Source organism: Cervus canadensis, chromosome 8, assembly GCF_019320065.1.
Source record: "Cervus canadensis isolate Bull #8, Minnesota chromosome 8, ASM1932006v1, whole genome shotgun sequence".
Taxonomy (NCBI): domain Eukaryota; kingdom Metazoa; phylum Chordata; class Mammalia; order Artiodactyla; family Cervidae; genus Cervus; species Cervus canadensis.
Genome location: NC_057393.1, coordinates 42,227,052 through 42,249,757, shown reverse-complemented (window position 1 = coordinate 42,249,757; position 22,706 = coordinate 42,227,052). Strand labels below are relative to the sequence as shown.

General features: G+C 37.5%; 1 protein-coding gene across 7 annotated transcripts in view; it reads right to left on the bottom strand.

Moving 5' to 3' along the window:
- Positions 1-22,706, bottom strand: part of LOC122446204 (cGMP-dependent protein kinase 1-like) — an 849,064-nt gene that overhangs the window by 275,030 nt on the left and 551,328 nt on the right. The window contains exons 7-8 of one of the 7 annotated variants that reach the window (XR_006270819.1): positions 18,683-18,782; positions 15,845-17,131 (exon numbers count right to left, since the gene is read on the bottom strand). The exons of 4 other annotated variants lie outside the window; for them this stretch is intronic. The gene's annotated coding sequence lies outside the window, so the exon portion shown is untranslated. Of the gene's footprint in view, positions 1-15,844; positions 18,783-22,706 lie in introns of those variants that run through there. 2 more of the 7 variants (XR_006270818.1, XR_006270814.1) reach the window with 2 other exon arrangements.

Below are 22,706 nucleotides of genomic sequence, written 5' to 3'. Positions count from 1 at the left end.
ACTTGAGGTGTTAATGGTCTTCATTGATGTGAATGTAAATGCTTTTATAATAACATAAAAGAAAATACATGTTATATGACATATTCATGTTCAGAGGTTGCCTCTGCTGAAACTGCTGCTGCTGCTGCTAAGTCGCGTCAGTCGTGTCCGACTCTGTGCGACCCCACAGACGGCAGCCCACCAGGCTCCCCGGTCCCTGGGACTCTCCAGGCAAGAACACTGGAGTGGGTTGCCATTTCCATCTCCAATGCATGAAAGTGAAAAGTCAAAGTGAAGCCTCTTAGTCATGTCCGATTCTTAGCGACCCCAAGGACTACAGCCTACCAGGCTCCTCCATCCATGGGATTTTCCAGGCAAAAGTACTGGAGTGGGGTGCCATTGTCTTCTCCATCTGAAACTGAGACCATACCATATAATCCTAGATAAATCATAAACTTCTAGACACATTTTGTGGAGCACAATCACAGCTCACTCTCCAGAGTATCCAGCACTATGTCCAATTTGTGCACACCACAGCATCACAGCCTGACACTTTTAAAGAACACCTAGAGTTACAGCAGGGAAAACTCTTGGTTCCTACCTTTGAACCAGATAGCAAAAAGATCATTTGGATCTATAACTAAGAAAACACATACTTACCTCTTAGGCTGTTAAGGAACAGATTTCCAACCAAATTGACTCATAATTTTAAAAAAAAAGAAAAAGCAATCCTGATGAGGGCCAAAGAAGAAATTTTTAGGAATAACTGAGCAATATTTAAGATTTTTTTTTTTACATGCCTGAAATAATTAGCACTCATTTTAAGCATTACAGTTAGGGAACTATTTTAGATATCAAACCAGTCAAAAATTACTTGGTTGGATAAATATGAAGTCGGCTAAACAATCCTTTCATCCTTTTAATGTATCACCTTGACCCTATCCTGTCTGGTAGTAGTTTACAGCTTCTGTCTTTTTCTCACCATTAAAATATTATCATGATAACCAGTGACACAGAGAAATATATAAAAATTTAAAACAAGTGTATTAGAATACTTAAACTGATTTGATACCATGGCTATGTCAGTGTTTTAGAACGAGGACAAGTCTTGAGAAAATAAGTCAATCTATAGCTCCAAATGGTTCACAGAGATGTACCAACTTTTAATATTGATCTAGAAAAGATGAAATCTCTTTCCTGTAGGACCATTTTGCTTCATGTCCAAACTTCTTAAAGGATTCCACCTTATGCATCTTCTTATTCTCTGCAATAACTTCACATTGAAATGGAAACTATGTTTATTTTCACTAGACTCTTTCACCAATCCTCTAGATTCAGGTACCAATCTAGCTTCATTTACAGTGAGGGATGTGATTGCAGACCCAGCACTTTTTCATGCTGCAAGAAATAGATTAAATTAAATCCTAACAATTGCTACACAGTGAATACATTTTTAAAGAACACAAACAGAAAGATATGATTTAAAGTTAACACTTAGTGAGCAATTATTTTTCAGATTCAATTATACTATACAAATAAAGGCAGCCAAAATGGTTAAAACTAATTTTCTCTATAGTGCAACATCAAATCAATTTATAATATCTAGCCTCTCAAATTTAATAAACTAAAAGTACTTTTGCTTCCATTTATATACATATATACATATAACATCTATCTGATAAAGTGGCTATGAAAAAAACTATCAACAATTCCTTGAATAGATATATGTTATTATAAAGCAGTGGCCTAAGTCAGAAAACCTAGTATGTGCAGACATTTCTATGATACCAGCAGCCTGAATGAAGAGGAGATAAATATTAAACTGCTTTTTAAAATTTTTATCTTGAAAGTTATTTAATGGCTGAAGAAGATTGGGTTGACCAATAATTTTCTTCTTTTGTCTCATCATTAACTGAAACATAGTCATTGTAGAAAACTATTACAGGGATTGGCTGTCCTTTTCAATGTTAGGGATGCCAAACGACAATTATCTCTAGAACATTTTAGCATTATGTTGCAGTCAAGTAAGGCCAAATATTCAGACATCTGTCATCTTGCTTGTCCTCCATGACAACCAGTTAATTAAAAAATCAAACTAGCTCTCTATTAGTTTTATGTGAGTGTCCAGAGCTGTACATCACATATATTAATAATTTTATTTTCCATCACAGTCATCTAATTGCATTATACAAGGTGCAAATACTTGGGAGGACTATGTTTTGCACTAGATATAGAAAATAATAAAATGCTACATCTTTGTCCTCAACTGTTAAAGTCATACTTGGATTTAAGCTATCTGGACAGGCACTTAACTATGTGAAGCAGCTTTCATTTTTTTCCCACAAACCATTACCAAGGTCGTGAGAGAAATGGTACAGTGTCAGATGGGGACATGAGCACTGTAAGATCAGTCCTGAATTTCAGTCTCAACTTTGACACTTAGTAGATGTTTGCTATTAGACAAGCAATTTAAGCTGTCTGTTATTCAGTTTCCTCATTTGGAAAATGAAGACACTGAAGCAGAATATTTTTATACAATTGACTAGCTTAGAACTAAGATTAATTTACCTTTGGGTGTGAGAAACATATGTGAAACTTGCAAATACATCCGTGGTTCCCAGACCGAGCTGCTCCTCTTATCCATCACCTGAGATTTACATACTAACACTACTTCTTAGAATTCAGCCCAGAACAGTGAAGACAACTCCCTGTGGGTGGGGCTCAGGCTCTGGCAATTCTAATTCTAATAAGTGGTTTGCCCTCAGTCCATTCTAACCACTAGCAGAGGCTAGTGTGATATAGGTATAAGTTAAGAGGTTTATTTTCTCATTTCTGGGCAATCATTTTCTAAGTCATTAGCTAAACATTTATTATAGGCTTCTTAGATGCATCCAATATGATAGGTACAAAATAATTCAAAAGTAAATTAAAAAGATTAAAAAGTAAATCAGTACCCTTGCAATAAGAAACATTTCAGTATATATTAAAAAATTTTTGTGACTATCACATTGATAGCAGTTTTGTCAGAACTCAGCATATAACTCTAGCTACTATTGGCTTTAAAAATTCTTATGTAACATGACAGATACAAAGACAACAGCAAACATAGTTCCTCAGCTCTTCTTACGTCAAGTATGTTTTCTTAAATCAGAGTTGTTTTTTTTTTTTCTTTTCCCCCTCCAAATACACTTTAATATGTGGAATTAGCATAAAGCATTTCAACAAAATACAAAATAGAATTCATTTGGGCAAATGCTTACTATTTAAGTTTTAAGACTGGATATATTGGAATAACAAAGCTCTAAACTGGGTTGAAAAATGGAATTTTGAAAATCTAACCTTTTATCATAAAATCCAAACAGTGGTATTTTAAAAAGTAAATAACAGCTATTTTTAAATGTATGTATTCATAAGCAGATACAAAAAATTATATATATATATGACCTTAATGGTGAATTTAGTTTTTGTTTATCTTTTCAGCTTTTGCATTTGGTGCCATAATTTTTCCTACCATTATCATTTTGGGCAATTTTAATTTAATTAGTTTTGTATGCTAATACTTGCAGCTATGAAAAAATACAATCTCTTGTAACTATCACTTTCCCAATATTTGAAAAATAAAGCAACATACTAATTGATGTTTTATAACAACATTGGAGCTACCTATTGCTTTCTCATAGACAATGTAGGGATTTCCCAGGTGGCACTAGTGGTAAAAAAATAAAATAAAAAACCTGCCTGCCAATGCAGGAGACAAAGGAGATGCAGGTTCTATCCCTGGGTCAGGCAGAACCCATGGAGGAGGGCACGGCAACCCACTTCAGTATTCTTGCCTGGAGAATTCCCATGGATAGAGGAACCTAGTGGGTTGCAGTTCATAGGACTGCAAAGAGTCAAACACAACTGAAGTGACTTAGCACACAAAATGTATAATTTTATTGTCCTTCAAACTATTTGTGGTTTAAAAATCATACTATGAGTCAAAAGACGTTGAAAAGATATCATCATTTCTTAAGTGTTTCAAAACATACCATTTTGTTTACTTCCTATAAATGAGTGATTTGCCTTTTGTTTTACTTGAGACTTCTCTGAAGCAATGTTTTCTGAATGGAATGAGAATTACATGGTGTCACGGAAAGAATAATGGGATCGAGTTCCAGGAACAGCTCTGCTATTGATTTTTGTTTATGCTGTTAAAGTATTCAGCCTCATTTATTAATCAATACAACAAAGCACAGTCCATATGACTTCTACTGCTGATTCGTTTTGATCTGGATATTCTAGGGCTCAGAGTTGCAGGGGCTCATATGCCTTTGACAGGAAATGAGAACTTTGACTTGACTTGGGACAAGAAGAGGTACTGAAGTTAACTGTTGACCAAAAAAAATCAAACCAATTTTGTCTCTGATTATTAAATGGCCCAAGTGATGTTTCAACTCTAGGCAATGTATTTACTGCTGAGTGTGTTTTAGAGAAAAAGTGATGGGACACTCTCATAGTTCTTCTGACAAATATCATACGTTGGTAAGAATCTCAGGGGAAGTTAAGGGTAAAGACAGTCTGGGCAGTAAAGCAATGTTTAGTGGAAGTCATCTAACAGGACTAATTGTTGTTTAGTAGCTCAGTTGTGTCCAACTCTTTGCAACCCCATGGACCAGTCTCCCACTGTTGCCCACCAGTCTCCCTCTGTCCATGGGATTCCCCAGGCAAGAATACTGGGTTGTTATTTTCTTCCCGAGGGGATCTTCTAGATCCAGCATCAAACATGGGCCTCCTGCACTGGCAGATGGATTCTTTATAGCTGAGCCACCAGACAGAATCAATTAGAAGAGTGTTGGGTTCAGAAGTTCCATTCCTGGTACTGCCACACACTGATGTGTGACCTTGGATGTATCACTTAACTTCACGAACTTCTGTTTTCTACCTGTTTTATGATTCTTAATTTTCCCACAAACAAATCACAGGTTCAACCTTGGCAACAGTCTTGTGCCCTCTATGAACTGAATCCATCAGGAGCATATTTTTAATCTCTCTTATTTCAGAATATTTGATTTCAAATCCTTTTTTTTTTTTTCTTTTTGAGTTATAAACAATCTCTCTCTTTTTTTTACATTTTATTTCTCCCCTCTCTTTTTAATTTTCTTGATTGTTGCCTTTTCAATTAAGCTACTACATATGAAAGATTACCTAATGGCTGATAACCAACAGAAAAGTGCTCACTCATAATAAAAACTGACATAGATGCTTTAAAGTTCTTTGTTTGATGTGAACTAGAGCGTAAAACACAAAACACTTTACATTGGATATATTATTTATTTCCTGACCTCCTTTTTAAAAATGACTCACTTATGCTCTAATTTGTATAATTAGAGCAAAATATAGGCAAAATATAAAAATTCTAAAAATTATAAAAGTTCAATCACATTAAATATGTGATTATTTAATGTCCCTTTTGCTATATCCTGACATACTTCAAAAAAAAATAATTTTACCTACCTAGCATTTAATTTCCACTTAATAACGTTTCCTTTTAAAGAGAAAATTATCAAGATAATTTTGTGCAAAAAAGGCATGACAAGAGTTATAAAGAGTTAATCATAGAAAAATAATATAAGAAATATCACTGATGTTTTCTTTGGCCAATACTGCTCATTTTTCTGCACCTTTCAAGGATTTTATAGCACCTGTATATAGCTTTCAGATATTTTAATAAGATATTCTATTTAAAAAAATCATTGAGATTCCAAATAGATTAGGTACCTAAACAGAAAAAGTTAAGGGAAATGTGTAACCATGTTTATTAATCTTTTTTTTGAATATAGAATGCACAATAAATGATAACCAAGTCAAATCTTGTGTTGTAGAATGCACTGAAATATCAATCAAAAAGCAAGCCCTTGCTAATACACACTATAGAGTCAGTCATGTGTCAGTCTTTAAAAGATCAAAAGCATGAGAAACAGTTCCTGACTTCAAAGTGAAAGTGAAAGCGTCAGTCACATCAGTCGTGTCTGACTCTTTGTGACCCCGTGGACTGTAGCCTGCCAGGCTCCTCTGTCCATGGGATTTTCCAGGCAAGTATACTGGATTGGGTGGCCATTCCTTTTCTCCAGGGGATCTTCCTGACCCAGGGATCAAACCTGGTTCTCCTGCATTGCAGGCAGATTCTTTACCATCTGAGCCACCAGGGAAGCCCCTGACTTCAAAGACCTGCTAATTCATTATGGAGATGAGACGGGAGAGTAGAAAACAAAAACTTGCTGTTGTGTGATACAGACTCTGGGTACTCTGACAGGTGTGGTGAAGATGGAGAATTAGTGAGGATGAGGTGGTCCTCATGAGCTAGCCGGAAAAGAGTCTCATTCTTGGCGCTGGAGGATGTCTGACACCTGAACAAGCAGAGGGTAATCCAGGTGAAAGTGGATGGGCAGAAATGAGAATGGCATGAATGTGGGCCAGTAAAGAAATGAATTGGGAACATCAGATAGGTACTGGGAAATAGGTTGTTTAGGTAGGAAGGATATATTGAGGCCTCAAAGGTCTAACCAAGAAGTTTCTAATTAAATGCAGAGAACACGTTTTGACTCCTGTATTCTCCCCCATAATTGCTACATAGCAGATGCACAAAGAATAATTGACAAGAGTCTATCACCCTGCAGCACATGCCAGGAAATCAAATATGCATTGGGTAATGTTTAGTGGAGAACTGAGAAGGGAACATCAAGTTTATGAGAAAAGGAGCAGCAAGGAGGAGAGAGAAAGAATCAGTCAGTGAAATGCAGGAAACCAGGAATCTCTAACTTTTCATTTAGAAGAAAAGGTTGCAAAATTAGCATAAAGATTCCCTGTATACTCTCCACCCAGATTCCCACAAATCACATGGTCTTCTAACAGTTTGCAAGATGAGTTAGAAGGGGGTCAGTGAGGGACACTCACTCTGGAGGCTGTTTCCTCCAGGGAGGAAGCAGGGCTGGTGTAGAGCTTACACATGATGGACAAAAGCACCTGTGGATATAAATGGCAGAGCCATGAGAGTAGAAGGGGTGAATGCAAGAGGCCTTTCAAAGAGGAAATGGCAAGATTTGATGGTTTGATGGATGACCACAATTGGAGGCCATAAAATGGTTAATTTAAATAAGATTATAACGTTTCAAGAGTATATGACCAAGAGATGGACGGTACCACTGCTGGGCAGTAGACTGCTGCAGAGATGATGGCGGGACTGAGGGTGTGGCCATGGGGCTAGGGCCAGGAAATGAGGAGGCAGCTGTTTACTTTTGAACTTTCTTATCTACTTTTTGCTCCCAGGTTTTTATTCTCCCCACATTTCCTCTGTTCCTCCATTATCTGTCAGATGGGATTCCTGTCTCTTCTTACCTCGGTGTATTCTTCCCCTTCCATATGAACTTATACCTAGTTTGCTTATCAACAAGGTCTTGAAATAAAAAGAAAGAAAAAAAAAACATACAATGTAGAATGATCAATCTCACAAGAAGAAACACTCCAAAGAGAAGCCAAGATGTATCCATTGTATCTGAATAATTCCAACACCACGTGGAGAGTGAAAAAAGCAGAAAATAACCCTCATATTCTGAACAAAGTCCTCTTTTTAATATATTTTCCCTTAGAGAAGTAGCTCTCAAACTTTAGTTAGCATCAGAATCTCACAAGAGGGTTTTTATAAGAACTTGCTTGCCCTGCCCCCAGAGTTTCAGATTTAGTAGGTTTGGGGTTGAGCTCAAGAATTTGCAGTTCTAACCAGGAGATGCTGAATCTGCAGGTCAGGACCACACTTTGAGAACCAGTGTCCTAGGACGTGCCAATGATGAGTCTTTTAATTCTGCCTAGAAAGGAAGGTAGATAAAGCAAGGGATGGAGTGCTGGATAAAGAAGGTTCTTTGCTAATTTTATTTATTTATCCTTTGCAATTTGCACAGAGTTTACCATTAAAAGTGTAGAATCAAGAGAAGTTATGTTATAAGGAGTTTCTCAATATGCTGCCACTGAAAACTTTATCAAACTATTTGAGTTTGATAAAAGCAGCTAAAAGTCAGCTAGTTGTAACTTGGCAATCTGTATTAATATAAAACAGATAATACTGCATAAGGAAGAAGGAGAGGGAAGTAGGTGTTTAATTGTGATTAGTATGCTTAATTTTAGTTTTATTAGGAAAGTACACCACATAATTACCCATCCAAAGACCAATGCTAATTGCATGAGTATATTGAATTACCATTTATAGATGTGTTTAGACTTTGTCTATATAAAGTAGATTGACTAAGCATATCACATTCAAGTGATGAAGGCCTATTTCCAAAACACCCCCACCCCAACACCGACAAAGAAAGTTTAGATATTTTCTGCAATAACAGTGCATCAATCATTTTAGTAAACACTGACAAAAAGCAGTTAACTATTGTCTTGCTTATTGGTTGCAAGATATTGATTTATAAGAGATGTATGTATAATAATGTCAGCAACAGATTGTTCAAGCCAATTTTATTCCTAAGTGGTTTATATTTTAAATCAAGCATAAACCTGTAACATATTTCAGCAGTGCTCCTTAAATCAAGTTAGACATTCATTTCTTCACTATTAAAAAAAATGAAATTTCTTTCTTATCCCTGTCTATTTAATCATATAATAATGACCTCATCTTATTGGAAAGGGCAGAGCTGTCTTTCATTTCTACATTTTTTTCTCCATGAATATTAACAGTTTATCATTATGCAAAAGACTTTGTATTTAATAGACAAACAATTAGTCCTGAAATTGAGTTTGTAAGTTTATTGATTATTTTAATTATAAGAGACATCACTTTGCTCACATACCTTAATGAACAAATAGACGAGCACAATTACAACTTTAATTGGGTATCGGTAATTAATTACAATGATCTCTTTTTCAGTCTAATACACGAGAGGTTTTTACAAGTGTACTGAGATTCTAGCCTTCTGCCTGTGGCCTCCTTTCTTTGTCCTAAGTATGATCTCCCTGATCTTCCAAGCATGGATTTTAGTCAGAGCATACAAAAGATGCTCTGAGTTCAAATCATAATTTTTCTTTCCTATAGTTTTAAGACCTTGAACAAATCTTTTCACATTTCTTGACCTCAGTTCTCTCATCTATGAAAGAACAGAGCTGAGCTAGATAATACTGGTAGACCTTTTATACTTTTAATCCTAAGAACAAATATTCTAACACTTCTTACAACATTATTGAGATCTCTGCTCAGAGATGGAAGCTATCTTGGTAAAGAATTGAAAAGTTCTACTTAAGAAAAAGTTAAGAGTTTCCAGCTCTCCTTTAAAGATGTATGAATACACTTGGCTCCAGAATAGATACTTTACTGCTCATTAGAAGCAGAGAAATGCTGGTAAAAGTTGAACTGGCTTTTTAAAAAGTCATATGAATTGTCATGTTTTCTGATGTCTATAGCATAAATATTCCCATGATGACTGGTTTCAAGTTACCAGTGCAACGTCACTGAACAGTGAATACAGCATTGAGTTGAGGTCATGTGAAGAATTAGTGAGGTGTTATGAGTCAGCTCTAGGACATGAAAACCATTAATACTGGGGTCAAAGACCTAGCTCGAGCATTCCTCCCAACTTTGGGATTTTAAGCAAGCTGATTGACCCTTTTGGACTCATCCAAAATAAGACAATTTCTTACCTATCAAATGTCTTACCAAATTTAAAAATAATTTCTTAATTATCAAATAAGGGGACAGCACTCATTCTCTTTTCTGTAGCTACAATAACACATCAGCTAGAAAAGCATTTTGAAAAAAGTTTAACTCCTTGCTAAATGCAGATTATAACTACTATTATTTTTACTAAAGAAAACAATAAATGCCTTCTAAAATAACTTTTGGCAAAATAAAAGTTATGATTATGATTCTTTTAGTTATAAGAAATAGAAATCTCATATCAATGTATGACAAAACCCACTGAAATGTTGTGAAGTAATTAGCCTCCAACTAATAAAAAAATTAAAAAAAAAAAAAAAAGAAATAGAAATCTATTTAAGCTAACTAAAGCAAGTTCAAAGGAAATTAGCCATTTTTTTGGGTCACTTGAGAACTTGAAAGCAGCAGGATAGAGGTCTTATTTCTACAGAACTTTCAGATTCTCTCTTTGGCTCTCTCCACTCTTCTCTTTCTATGTTTATAAGTTACACCATTGCCAATAAATAGTTTCCTTCCTCCCAAGCTCCTCTGCCCACCACACGTGATCATGGACTCTGGCTCTCAGGTCCAACTGGAGAAAGAGGGATGAATAAATGGTGGGGATATGAGAAACAGACAGAAGGGCAGAGGGGGAAACTGGAAAGGAGAGGGGAAGACTGATTTATGTAGACATCTGTCTACTTGAATAAGTTCATTGAACTTGAGAAAGGGATATACACTTGTCTCAAACAAGTGTGCCCAGGGACAAGATTCACATGTGTCAAAGAGCTGCCTCACGTAGATACAACAACCACATAAGTCTCATCATAGATCCTTTCAATGAAAACATTAAAAACCAACATCACCACTCTGGATCAAATATCAGATGTTTACTCTCTGAAGTCACTGATGTTTTCTTGAGGCCAAGAGCTGTTTGTCAACAGGGGAAAATCTAGAGGAACACCTAGTCACCACCAGCTTTGTCTGGTGGCCATGTTATGGCCCACGAGATTGAGCTGAGGCATGACTGCTCTTAAAACCTTAATATTAAAATATTAATCAAATTGTGTAAATTCACTTGGAAATCACATCTTTAGTATGACTGACAGAGAACCAACGAAAGACTCATGCTATGGTGAAGTCAAATTATAGAACTGACATTGAAAAATTACATATGCAGGTTTTTTTCTGCAAAAGCCAGGGATATGTGAAGCCCCAGACTGATGACGTGGAGTAATGTGACTTGAAATAACAAGGCCTTTGCATCCCAAGCTTTATCAGTCAGCACTTTATAAACTACAGCCACCTCTAGACAAAGTGACAGTTACAGAGGGACGAGAAGAGCTGTCACAGAACTGGAAAAGCTCTCCCAGCTCCCACTGCTGTGTTAGCGGCTCCCATTGAGAGGAAAGAAGGATGGACGAGAAACAAGCTAAGAAGCAAACAGATCAGAGCGCCATACTCTGCTAACATACTGAACAAAAAACTGAGATCAGCTGTTTTCCAGAAAAGAGCATCCTATCTAGCAGACCGGGACTAGCCAGAATCACATGGCCTGTGGGCCACTTTTTTTTGTTTTGTTTTGTTTTTACTTTTTATGAATTCCTTCCTTTGGTCCAAAACAATGTCACAAATCTCAGGGACAAACATGAACTTTGACAAGTGGCATAGTTGCTCTGGTGTGAAAATGTTTAAATAAATTGTCCTAGACACAGAGTTAAAAATGATAGGTCTGTTTGAGGTAGCTGAACAACATTATTTTTAATTGAAAGTATTATTTTTTAATAGGCAAACTCCATATGAGATTCAATCAAGCAGGCCATCCTACATGCAAAGCTTTAGTTCTAACTATTATATTGTGCTTTATTCTGTTATTTATTGAACACAGTTACATACTGCCATGAAAATTTTGATTATAGCTAAGATTATGTCAGAGAGTTACTGTGGTTCCTTGAAACTGGTGAGTTTTAGAAGTTTAGTGCATATTTCATTTGGAAGGGAAAAAAATGAGAAGTGCTGTGAAATAGCTAAGGACCATTTACAAGGCAGGTGTGGAACAGTAGTTTGATTTTTGTACTGAGATGTCAAATTGAAAACACTTAAAGAGGGATAATATTCTGTGTTATTACCCTACGATTTTCTCCTCTCAATATTTACAATCTCTTCTCACTCCAATTCTGTCAGAGAATTGGCCCCGTGCTCACTGCCTTGACAGAGAGATCTAGCTGGGCAAGATATAGAAATTCCCTATACTTCTCTCTGAATACACATGTCCAAAACCCTAGGCTCCTAAGACAATTTAGAGCACTCATAGCACTGGTAACAGAAATAGTATCAGGATAGAGAACAGGTATCTTAGACAAAAACACAGGAAAAGGATTTCCAATCAGATCAAAAGAATATTTCTGGGATGGGAGGAAGGGTGTGTGTGTATGAGGAGGATAAGAGGGTCTGGGGGGCTATGGGGGCTTGACAGTGGGCTGTGGGGGCTTGCTGGCAGGGACAGGAAATGACTGTTTGGTGTGTCTAGGCAAAATATCAAAGAAAGGTCCTATGTCCTTAGTATGAAAAATAGACAGTGAAGAGCTACTGGTAACCATGATGATGGTCATTTAGTCGTAACCAATGTGGGTAGATGGCTCAAACACAAAATGAGGATGACGGGGAAGATTTAAGACTGAGACTGGAATCTAAAAGTCTGGCAAGATCAGTTCTTAAAGCAAAAGTTAAGTCCAGTTACAGAAAATTCAGGAAGTACCATTATTTGTTCCCTCAAGATGGTGGGTCACAATTTATATCTCCTTTATAATACATGTATCTACTCTATGAGGGGAACCCCAAATGACTTCTTCTTTAAAAAATTTAGAAATAACAAAACAACATGCTCATAAAATTGCAACATGTTCACAAAACTGTAACACTGCCCAGACACCATGGGTATTAAAAACTTCTGGGAGCCCTAATCAACTGCCATCTTCTTGGCAATACACATTATTTGAAAGATCAATGCACTTGATAAACTTGATAAACTACTTGAACATATGTATGAGAGACATATAAAGATTAAACATTTTCTTACATTCTTGTTTCTTACATCATAATCTTATGATGCTCAGGATGCATGAAAACATAACATCAATCATAGGAAGAAGGAAGTACTAAAAATTAAGTAGTATTATCTAAATAGCCAGTAGTCAATTATCTCTAGGTTAGTTAAAAAAGAAAGCAAGCAAGGACAAGGGAGAGACAAGAATGATTACAATTAATTAAATCAATAAAGACTTTCTGATTCATATCATTAGACTAGAGTCATAAAGTGGCAAAGTCCATCATAATAACCATCCCCCACATTTAAATAGAGCTTTATAAAGTGCTTATACATGTAAAATCTGTTTAAATCTTCATAACTTGATGACACATATGAGAGATACATAAAAAAATAAATTACATTATTTCAGTAGTGATAAATATTGTGAAGAAAAACAACAGAGGATGAGGGGATCGTGTGTGTGTGTGCTGCTATTTTTGTGCAGAGACCTGAGTGGAATGAGAGGTGCACCATGCAAAGATGCAGCGGAAGGGTGTTTCAGAAAGGGAATAGCAAGCATATGAACAGGGGCTCCTGAAGACGGTGGGTCTGGCTATAAAGAAGTGAACAAGTAACACGTGACAGGCCACGTGCTCAGAGGGGCAATCAGGAAGACCATTTTAGTTCAAATTAAGGAGCTATATTTCAATCTGAATGTGATAATGAACCATGGAAAAGCTTCAAACAGGACACAAGATTCTAATTAATTCTTTAAAAATATAACGGGGGCTGTTGTATAGGTAAGGGACTGTAGGACAGCCAGAGTGAAGCAAGAAGACCACTGCAGTAGTTCAGATGAGAGTAACGATGGTTTGAATAGGGCGAACAGCAGTAGAGCTGATGAACTGTGGTCAGATCTGGAATATATTTTGAAGGTAGAGTCAACAGAATTTGTATTGGATGTGGGGCCTGAATGGGGTGTGGAGATGAAAAAATGAGTAGAATCAAGGACTGGTTGGTGCCTGAACAACAGAGGAAAAGATAGTGCCATGACTTGAAACAGAAGAGATTCAAAGGTTAAGGGACAAACTAAGAATTCCCTTTATCTAAGTGCTCAAGACAGTTACTATCCTGCCCTCTGTATATCAACTTCAGTCCTTTTAGGAGAAACACTCCCAGGAATTTTATTGATTTTAATACACTAAGTATGACCTGTCTAGAGAACATGCCATATCCATTTACTTTGCTGACCAGATATGCGGAACTGTTATCTTCCCTGGTGTCTCAGATGGTAAAGAATCTGCCTGCAATGCAGAGACCCAGGTTCAACCCTGGGTCAGGAAGAAACCCTGGAGAAGGAAATGGCAACCCACTCCAGTATTCTTGCCTGGAGAATTCCATGGATAGGGGAGCCTGGTGGGCTACAGTCCATGGGGGTCGCAGAGTTGGACATGACTGAGCAACTAACACACATGTTCTTTAGCTGAGTTACCGACTTGTGGTTTACTTCCTAAGGGTTAAGAATCCTCAAGCTCTGGCTGTCCTAAGCACATTTAATACAGCAACTCTCATGGGCTTAATTAGCCCTCTACCAGCTACAGACTCCCAGGAAAGAAGGATAACTGTGTTGTTTAAAATTTCAAGTCCTTCATTTGCACAGAGGAACTCAGATTCACCTCCGAATTTGATTTTTCACCTTACTGAATATAAGTTAGAAAAACTATGAGGGGAAATCTAATGTTCCACTTAAGCCAAGTGATTTGCCTTCAAAAGGAGGGAAGAAACAGGTTTTAAAATATGCCCTACCAACATTTCCTTAAAATAATTCTTCCTTGTAGGAAAAACTACTTAGACCAAATTGTCCCAAGCGCCAGTCATCAGCAAACTACCCTTCACATTGTGCCTAGCTGCACATGATTTATATTTAATGTCTTCTTACAATAAAGGCCCTTTTTAATATTTGAATGAATATTTTAATCAGAACTTTTACATCTCTGGCAAATAAGAAAATCACCTGTTATGACAGGAAGTACTAACTTAAATAAATACAATTAAATTATTGACTTCAGTTCCCTGCTGTGGTGGTCTCTCCCTGCTTACACAAAGAGGTTCTAAAAACGGTCTATTCTTTTGTCTCTAGTTGATTTTGAAAGCTTCTGCTATTAAAACTGGTTCCCATGAGCTTAGAAGCATCATGTAAAATTAAATTACGGGAAATATTATGAAGCTAGGCAGGCTCTATTAGTAATATATGCATCGACTCACATGGGTTTAATTACTATGGCTATATGGATATATAAGCACCAACAGTATACATGGTGTGGGCTTACTATCAACTTTCAAACCATAATGGTCAGCATATCACAGTGGACAAATACTCTATAAGCTAAGTCTTTGAAAAAAAGATTTTTTTTTTCATTTAATGAGCTAATGTTCATAGTATGATCACTTTAAAGATGAATTTTAGTACTGGCTAGGCCTCAGATATGCAGATGACACCACCATTATGGCAGAGAGTGAAGAGGAACTCAAAAGCCTCCTGATGAAAGTGAAAGAGGAGAGTGAAAAAGTTGGCTTAAAGCTCAACATTCAGAAAACTAAGATCATGGCATCTGGTCCCATCACTTCATGGCAAATAGATGGGGAGACAGTGGAAACAGTGTCAGACTTTATTTTGGGGGGCTCCAAAATCACTGCAGATGGTGATTGCAGCCATGAAATTAAAAGACGCTTATTCCTTGGAAGGAAAGTTATGACCAACCTAGATAGCATATTAAAAAGCAGAGACATTACTTTGCCAACAAAGGTCCATCTGATCAAGGTTATGGTTTTTCCAGTGGTCGTGTATGGATGTGAGAGTTGGACTGTGAAGAAAGCTGAGCTCTGAAAAATTGATGCTTTCGAACTGTGGTGTTGGAGGAGACTCTTGAGAGTCCCTTGGACTGCAAGGAGATCCAATCAGTCCATCCTAAAGGAGATCAGTCCTGGTTGTTCATTGGAAGGATTGATGTTGAAGCTGAAACTCCAGTACTTTGGCCACCTCATGCGAAGAGTTGACTCATTGGAAAAGACCCTGATGCTGGGAGGGATTGAGGGCAGAAGGAGGAGGGGACGACAGAGGACGAGATGGCTGGATGGCATCACCGACTTGATGGGCATGAGTTTGCGTAAACTCCGGGGGTTGGTAATGGACAGGGAGGCCTGGTGTGCTGCGATTCATGGGGTCGCAAAGAGTCGGACACGACTGAGCAACTGAACTGAACTGAACTGAACTGATCCTTGCACTTACTTAACTAGAGGGGTATTTGCCTGGAGTTATTTGAAAATGTATGCCAGGAGATCTTTTTCAAACAGAAATAACTCCTGTTAGGACGAAAGGAAAAAATGGCCTCATATAAGTCTCCTGGTATCTTCTCCAGAATCTACAGTAACAACTCCTTAGAACTGTGGCACTATAGTTCAGAGACCTGGAAATTTCGAGAAATGTGAATCCCTCCACATTGCTTATAGGGCTTCCCTGATGGCTCAGTGGATAAGGAATCTGCCTGCAATGCAGGAAACACAAAAGACGCGGGTTCAATCCATAGGTCAGGAAGATACCCTGGAGCAGGAAGTGGTAGCCCATTCCAGTGCCCTTGCCTGGAAAATTCCATGGACAGAGGAGCCTGGCAGGCTATATAGTCCATGTGTTTACAGAGTCAGACATGACTGAGAGACTAATCACGCGCTAAGCATGCACAATGCTTAGGGACACTTTTGTATTTATGACATTTTGCTGAATGAGGTAAAGGTTTACATTTTACTGTATATGTTTCAACAAATTCACATTTAGCAAGTCTGGCTTGTGTACATTTTAAAACTCAAAATAGGCTTCAGCCGCTGCTAATACTTTGTGATCCCCATTCAGTCTTCAAAATCCACCTGGCTTTCTCCCTCTATGCAGGCTCCTTGACTTCTTCAAATGCTTGCTACTCCCAACCTCTAGGCAGATCATTTGCCAATATTATCTGGCCAGATTATCTTTTACAAGTTTACATCTTACCACCTCAACTTGAATATTATGGCCATATAATGTCTATTATATCTATGTCTTAATTTATTCACCAAAAAACTCTTATTATATATTTAGATTGTTGCATACAATCATTCCTCAGCTATGATCTCATAAAACCTTCATGGGGATGGTGAGACATGTAACTTGAGAAATGGAGTATTTCCTGGCATATCATTAAACAAGGTTGTCACAGTCATCATTGACTGCAGCCCTCCAATGTGAACTCCTGAGCCCTAAGGGCACTGAGGAAAGAGGAGAATACCTGTAATCTGGCAGCCGACTCGATGGGCATGAGTTTGAGTAAACTCCGGGAGTTGGTGATGGACAAGGAGGCCTGGTGTGCTTCGATTCATGGGGCCGCAAAGAGTCGGACACGACTGAGCGACTGAACTGAACTGAACTGATAAAATCAAGAGACATACATATTTTGATATAGTTAAAAAAATCAAAGAACTTAATAAAAGAATTTTAGAAAAAAGATGACCTTAGGGTAGGACATCAGAGGCACATAAGAAGACTCAAAAATCTAGTTATGCTCTATATAAAATGTGTTCAATGCACATAAAATGTAAGCCACAAATCTGAACATATGTAATTTTCTAGTTTGCCAAAATTTAAGTTTCTTTAATAATATATAAACCCAATAAATCTAAAATATTACATTCAATGTGCAATCAATATAAAAATTACTAATGGGATATCTTTTTCTTTTAATGACATTGTCTTTTAAAGCAGCTTTCTATATTTTACTTTCAGCACATATCAATTTAGATTGGTCACATTTTAATTGTAAAATAGGCAGGTTTGATGGCCTCTGTATTGGACAGCAATGTTTTATACCTTAAGATTGTTAGTAGGTACATGGAAATAGGTATATGTTATTGTTTCTTAAGCTGTATATACCTTATCTAGTATATATACATCACAAATTTTAAGTACAAAGGCAACACCTTAACATCTAGAACCCGTTCACAAATGAAAATATTCTTTTTTGCTAAACTCTAGATGTATTAATATTGTTCTACTTTCCTTCCTCCCTTCCTTCCTGCTTTTATCTCTCTCCATTCCCTCCTTCCCTCTCCCTCTTTTCTTTCCTTCATTCATTCCTTCCTCCCTCTTTCTCTTCCTCTCTTCTTGCATCTCTCATTTCTCTCTTATCATATTCCTCCCCTCTTATCATATTCCCCATGTCTTTTGTGAGATTGCATTACATTGTTGATTATTGATGACTCTGACACATTTCTTGGCTCTGCTATACTAAAGTTTTTCAGGACAGTTTCTTTGTTTACTTGGCACGAAACATCATTATCTACTAAATATGGGCTCATATTCTCCCATTTAACATGGACCCATTGACGTGTATCCAAATAGGCATTCTTGAGAGTATTTTTTTTTAATTTGTTGATTAAATTATCATGTTAAAAGCTGAAAAGCAAGCATCTTCTGTGTATGTGTAACAATGATGATATAGAGTATTTTAAAGAGGAAAATGTTAAGAGAAAACACCATGTTTTTATATTGAATATAATATTATCCATTTTAGACTAAGTCCTTGCAAACGCTTATGAACAATCTGGGCATGTGAAGATACTTCTGCAGAAGCAAACATGCAGAAGCAAAAATGGCAGAACAGAACTGAGGTTGACAGGGATCTTTGGGCTTGGATCAGAGGTCAGCAAACCATAGCTTGTGAGACAAATGCAGTTAAGCTGTCTGTTTTTGCTTGGCATACAAGCTAAGGATAATTTTCACATTTGTTATATAGTTGGAAAAAATTAAAAGAAGAATTATGTCCTGTGACACATGAAAATTATGTAAAATTCAAATTTCAGTGTCTGTAAAGTTTTATTGGTAAACATCTATGTTCCTTTATTTATGTACTGCCTATTGCTGTTTTTGTCCTACATTGGCAGTAATGTCAGCTGCAACAGGGACTATAAGGTCTACAAACCCTTAAAATGTTTGGTGCTTGGTCCTTTCAAGCAAGTTTGCCCAGTCATGGATTAAATCAGCTTTTTGCCCAGATGATAATCAGTTTTCCATACAGTGACCTAAAAAGCAAAATAAGATAAGCATCTGAACTATGAAAACCATGTACTAGAAATAATGGTAAAGTGATAATTCATTGCTATGTGAATTCATCTTCCAGGTTCACAATCTGAGCTAATGACAGTCATCATGAAATTGCCTAATTCAGGAAATGAAGAGATCAGATCTGGTCATGGTTCTGCCATCACTTAGATATATCAATGACCGTGTGAGTGTCAAAGACTTTAGGAGCCTCTGTTGGACAAAGCAAAAGGATGAAGTTAGGTTATTGTCATGGTCCCTCCTAGTTCTTTTTTTTCTTTAACTAATTATAAAGGGAACTAGTTCTTCTGTGTATTCCTGCCACCTCTTAATCTCTTCTACTTTTGTTAGGTCCTTACCATTTCTGTACTTTATTGTGCCTATCCTTGCATGAAATGTTCCATTGATATCTCCAATATCTCCAATGACGAGATCTCTAGTCTTTCCCATTCTATTGTTTTCCCGTATTTGCATTTGGTCATTTATCTCTCCTTGCTATTCTGCATTCAGTTGAGCATATGTTTCCCTTGCCTTTTACTTCTCTTCAATGCTTAGCTATTTGTAAAGCCTCCTCAGAAAACCACTTTGCCTTCTTGCATTTCTTTTTCTTGGGGATTGTTTTGGCCACCGCCTTCTGTACAGTATTATGAATTTCCATCCATAGTTCTTCAGGCACTTTGTCTACAAGATCTAATCCCTTGAATATATTTGTCACCGTCACTGTACAATCATAAGGGATTTGATTTAGTTCATCCACAGGACAGGAAAAGGTTAGTTTTCATCCCTATCCCAAAGAAGGGCAATGCCAAAGAATGTTCAAACTACCATTCAATTGCACTCATTTCACATGCTAACAGGACTTCCCAGGTGGCGCTAGTGGCAAAGAATCTGCCTGCCAATTCAGGAGACACAGAAGACACTGTTTCGATCTCTGGCTTGGGAAGATCCTCTGGAGAAGGGAATGACACCCCATTCAAGCATTCTAGCCCAGAGAATCCCATGGACAGAGGAGCCTGGTGGGTTACAGTCCATGGGTCACAAAGAGTTGGACACAACTGAGTGACTAAGCATGCATGTACATGCAATCGCTAGCAAGCTAATGCTCAAAATCCTTCAAACTAGGCTTCAACGGTAAGTAAACTGAGAACTTCCAAATGTACAAGATGTATTTAGAAAAGGCAGAGGAACTAAAGATCAAATTGTCAACATTCTTTGGATAAAGGAGAAAGGCAAGGAGTTCCAGAAAAAAACATCTACTTCTGTTTAACTGACTATGCTAAAGCCTTTGACTGTGTGGATCACAGCAAACTGTGGAATATTCTTAAAGAAATGGGAATACTCGACATTACCTTACCTGCCTTCTGAAGTATGTAGGTTAAGAAGTAACAGTTATAACTAGACATGGAACAGACTGGTTCAAAACTGGGAAAGGAGTATGACAAGGCTGTATATTGTTACCCTGCTTATTTAACTCATATTCACAGTACATCATGCAAAATGCTGGGCTGGATGAATTATAGGCTGGAATCAAGTTTGCCAGAAGAAATATCAATAACCTCAGATATACAGATACCATTTTAATGGCAGATAGTGAAGAGGAACTAAAGAGCCTCTTGATGAGAGTGAAAGAAGTGAATGAAAAAGTTGGCTTGAAACTCAGCATTCAATAAGCTAAAATCATGACATCCAGTCCCTTCACTTTAAAGCAAAAGAAAGGGGGAAAAGTGCAAGCAGTGATAGATTTTATTTTCTTAGGCTCAAAATCACTGTGGATGGTGACTGCAGCCACAAAATTAAAAGATGCTTGCTTCTTGGAAGGAAAGCTATGACAAACCTAGACAGTGCATTAAAAAGTAGAGATATCACTTTGCTGACAAAGGTCCATATAGCCAAAGCCATTGTCTTCTGGTCACCACATATGGATGTGAGAATTAGACCATAAAGAAGGCTGAATGCTGAAGAACTGATCCTTTTGAACTGTGGTGTTGGAAAAGACTCTTGAGAATCGTTTGGACTGCAGGGAGATCAAACCAGTAAATTCTAAAGGAAAACAACCCTGAATATTCATTGGAAGGACCAATACTAAAATTGAAGTTCAAATACTTTGGCCACCTGATGTGAAGATCGATTCATTGAAAAAGACTCTAAGGCTGGGAAGGATTGAAGGCAAAAGGAGAAGCAGATGGTAGAGAATGAGATGGTTAGATAGCATCACCAACTCAACACATGAATCTGTGCAAACTCCATGAGATAGCAGAGCACAGAGGAGCCTGCCATCCTACAGTCCACAGGGTTGCAAAGAGTCGGACACAACTTAGCTACTGGTCAAGAACAGAAGGAATTAGTTAGGCAAAAGCAGTTAAAAATAATGGTAAGGTTACCAACACTGATGTCAACTAGATCAGTATAAAGCACTGGCCCCTATTTAGAGTTGAAAAGAATTTAAGCCTGCATGAGACAAGAAGAAAGGGGGCAGGGCACAAGTATTAAAAGAATGACACAACTGTGAAGAAGAACAGGATACAACAAAAACTGGTTAGAACCTAATAGGCCCCAGATGGTGGAAGATTTCACTTCTAGTAGATTTTGAGCCCCACTACACACTCATTATTATGCATTAGCATGCTAAATGACACAACCACATGTGACATGACAGTTCCAAGGCCAACCACTAAATGCAGTGTTTTAATTCCTGGAAATCCCTGCCCCTTTTTCAAGAAAGAAAATTTCTTTGGAATTACCTAGCCCATAACAACTAACCAGTTCAGCACTTTGGGGCCTCTCTCACTTTCTGAGAGGCCCCTATGCCCTGGGGTAGCCTTCGGCCTTCTGAGACAGCCACTCTCTGTCTGTAGAATGTGTATCTCTCTAAATAAATCTCCTTTCACTCTACTAAGGCTCATTCTGGAATTCTTTTCCTATGTGAAGCCAAGGACCCTCACTTGGTGGCCTGTCCCAGGGACGTTGCCAAGACCTGGGACCTGACCATCCTCTTGCACCTCATTTTTCCTACAACATTTGCACATCCAATGAGATAATTTATTGGAGATCTGCTTAGTACAGAGTAAGCACTTAAATATAAAATGCATCAGCTGAGCACTGAGCTGAATTGCAAAAGTCACTGACTCAGTGATCTCTATTACTCCTGTTATGGTGTTACAGGGGGTGAGGCAGAGAAGCCACTGTCTTGGCAGCAAGTGGAGATGTTCCCCACCCAAGCACAGGGTCTCTCGACAGAATGGCTGTGGTATGACTGATTTCTTGCTGCTATGTGAACAGAAAGACCGAATTTCAGCCTCTGATTCTTAACGTTGTTGTCATTTAGTCACTAAGTCATGTCCAACTCTTTTGTAATCCCATGGACAGTAGCCCCTGCCAGGCTCCTCTGTCTATGGGATTTCTCAGGCAAGAATACTGAAGTTGGATGCCATTTCTTTCTCCAGGGGATCTTCCTGACCCAGGGATTGAACACGCATCTCCTGCATTGCAGGTGGATTCTTTACCACTAAGCCACCTGGGAAACCTATTCTTAACATTATTATTATTTTTTAAACCCCAAAGCAACTGTCACATGGAAAGGAATCAGGTGACCTCCAGTCTCTCACTAGCTATTGTCTTATCACCCACTGGAACTCTGAAACCATGGCCAGCTACCGAGCAGAACTGTTCAGACCAACTATTTCACAATAAAGACATTATTCTGAACATGAGTATGTATCAGTAAATAACAGCATTACTTAAAATAAGAGTGTCAAGTCCCAAATAATTTTGTTTTTTTCCCCTTGATTTTTTTTTTTTGATTTTACTTTTTTTTATTTTATTTTTTTATTTTTTTTATTATTATTTTTTTTTTCCAGTGGGTTTTGTCATACATTGATATGAATCAGCCATGGATTTACATGTAT